The sequence below is a fragment of the Cetorhinus maximus genome, chromosome 4 (assembly GCF_964194155.1).
Source record: "Cetorhinus maximus chromosome 4, sCetMax3.hap1.1, whole genome shotgun sequence".
In the NCBI taxonomy this organism is placed as follows: Eukaryota; Metazoa; Chordata; class Chondrichthyes; order Lamniformes; family Cetorhinidae; genus Cetorhinus; species Cetorhinus maximus.
In genome coordinates, this window is record NC_135882.1 from 128,304,225 (window position 1) to 128,307,552 (window position 3,328).

The following is a 3,328-nucleotide window of genomic DNA, read 5'->3' on the forward strand; positions in this document are numbered from 1 at the left end:
CCAAATATGCTGTTAGAGCAGTGGGGGGGGCATTCCAGGAGGAGAAAAAGAGGGTTCAGAACAACTATATTCCCACAAAGGGCGAGACTCCCAAATCTAGACTCCGCTGGATGTCAAAGAGCATACAGAGTAGGATAAGGCAAAATAAAAAAAGCTTGTTGCTAAGAGCTCAATACGGCAGAGAACCTAGAGGGCTATAGAAAGTGTAACGGTGAAAGGAAGAATTAAGAAATCAGAGAAGGCATGATAAAATTGCTCAGAAATGCAGAAACAAAAATGGAGTAATAGTGGATTTCAACAACCCTAACATTAACTGAGATAAACTCAGCATAACAGGAACTGAGGGCACTGAATCCTTAAAATGCATTCAGGGGAACTTTTTCAGCCAGTACTTAGCAAGTACAAGTGCAAGGACAGTTTTAAACTTAGTTTTAAGGAATAAATCTGGGCAAGTGGAAGGAGTATCAGTGGAAGTGCATTTTAGTAGTAGTGATCAAAATTCAGTTAGATTTAGAGTAGTTATGGAAAAGGATTTTGATGGACCAGGAGTAAAAGTTTTAAATTGGGAAGTGGCCAATTTTACTAAGCTGAGATGTGATTTGGCAAAAGTAGACTGGAAACAAGTAAATCAGTGTTGGAGCAGTAGGAGGCATTCAAGAAGAAGATAAAGAGAATTCAGAACAAATATGTTCCCACAAAGAAAAAGGATGAGACTCCCAAATCTAGGCTCCATTGGATGTCAAAGAGCATACAGAGCAGGATAAGGCAAAATAAGAAAGCTTATTGCTAAGAGCTCAATACTGCAGGGAACTTAGAGGAGTATAGAAAGTGTCGTGGTAAAACTCAAATAGGAATTAGGAAGGTAACTGGGTTTTGAAATGAAATCAGTACTACATGTCCTATCTGGCTTGCTGTAGCCATGTGACCTCTGCCATGAGGGACTTCATGCAGACAGCCACCTTACACTCAGTTCAATAAAGACACCAGAGTAGAAAGACTGTAGCCTTTGAGCTCATAACACGATGTCAGAAGTGGCATTGAGATTGAGTTTTGAAAAGATGGAAAATTTGCAGAGAAGCCACAGCTATCAAAAAAGGAACACAAAAATGTTCAAATCTGCTAAAAGAAAAAGGGCAAGGAAAAGCAAACACAAACCGAAGGCTGCGAGTAAAACATTGGGTGAGTCAAAATGACTGTCAATGTCTCCCTGCTCCTGTAAAAATGAAAGATGATATGTGGCAGAACTGGCAGTTTTTCCACTTACACTGGAAAAATAATAGATTGCAACAGATTTAATTAACATGCGGAGCTGATACGAGTAGCAACACTTCTAACACAGCTGAGGAGAGATTGCTACAAACTATATTCCACTCTAAATCTATCCAATGAACAAAGGAAACAGATGGCAGAGATTTAGAAGGCTTTGTAGGCATGCTTTGAACCCCAAATGAACATAACGTATTGATCAGTATGTGACTGCACTAACACAGCTTGCAGAATCCTGTGAATTTAGGCAGCTAAAAGATGATCTCATTAAAGATGGAATTGTCTTAGGCCTGTGTGAAGTGGTTCAACATGGCGATCCAAAAATGAAGCCCTCAAAAGTAAGGTTGAGGTTTTATGATGGTATGATACTCATACTGGGAGGACAAATTCATCTGAGAGTCCAATGCGATGGCAAGAATGAAGATCTGGAGTTCCAGATCATAGACGTTTCGCAATAACCACTCATCTCAGCTGGAGCACATCTAAAGCTTGGACTGGTAACCCTAAACGTGCCAACAGGGATTTGTGTATCACAGCACACAAAACCACTGACTGCCAAACAGATCCTAGAGGAGTACAAAGATGTGTTTACAGAGTTTGGATGTATACCTGGAGAATATCATCTCGAAATAGATGAGAACATAAGACTAATTCAGCATCTGCTGAGAAGAGTTCTAGTTGCCCTCAATCAAGCCTAAAAGACAAGACAGAAGAGTCTGGAATTCACTGCCCAAGTTGGTGGTAGAGGCAGAAACTTTAAACTCTTTTAAAAAGTGCCTAGATCTGCACCTAAAGTGCTGTAAGCTGCAGGGCTATGGGCAGGGTGCAGGAAAGTGAGATTAGAAAGGGCACCTGGGTGTCCTCGGGCTGGCATGGACAAGATGGGCTAAACGGCCTCCTTCTGTGCTGTAACTTTTCCAAGGTTCTATGGTTCTAAGAGCTGGAAAAGAAGGGAGCAATCAAAAAAGTGACAACTTCTACAGACTGGATTAGCAGCATGGTAGCAGTGAAATAACATAGAAAACTGAGAGTATGCTTAGACCCAAAGGATCTAAATAAAGCACCAAAGAGATCTTGCTATCTTATACCAACCATCAAAGGAATTTTGCCGCAATTTGTCAAGGCAAAGATCTTTACTACCCTAGATGCGAAGGATTGTTATTGGGAAGTGAAGCTGGATGAGAACAGCTTTCTAACTACATTCGGGAGATACAGATGGTTGCATATGCCGTTTGGCATTTCCGTGGCTCCAGAAGAGTATCAACACAGACAGCATGAGGTAGTCAGTGATCTTCATGGAGTGGAAGACATAGTGGATGATCTATTCATCTATAGATGTGGAGACACAATGGAAGAAGCCATGATCAAAATTTAATACAACTGCTTGAGAGATTTTGCCAGATGAACAAGAAAACATTGCAAAATGTACATAGGTCATGTATTGACAGCAAAAGGTCTTCACCTGGATTCTGACAAGGTGCGAGCCGTAGCAGCGACCAATAGATGTGAAAGCAGTGCAAAGATTTGTTGGATTTGTGAACTATTTAGCAAAACTTTTGCCTAACTTTTCATCAGAGCATGAACCATTACGCAAGATCACTGCCAAGGATGTGCAGTAGTATTGGGGAATAGAACAAGAAGCAGTATTAACTAAAATCAAACAACTAGTGATGACAATGCCAGTGCTGCAGTACTAAGATGTCAATGATGAAGTCACCTTGCAATGTGACACCAGTGAGACAGGTCTTGGAGCAACCCTAATGCAGCAAAGCATTTACATCCAGGATATTAACGCAAAGTGAACGAGGCTACACTCAGATCAAGAAAGAATCTTCTATTGTTTTTGCTTGTGAGCATTTTCTTCAATACCTGCTTGCGAGAGACAAAGTAACAGTGGAGTCCGATCACAAGCTACTTCAAAGCATTTTTTGAAAACCACTACTATCTACTCCAAAGCGTCTGCAAAGAATGTTACTTCATTTACAGAGATATCATCTGGATGTGACATACAAGCAAGGGAAACAGATGTACATCGCTGACATGCTGTCCAGGGCAGTGGTCC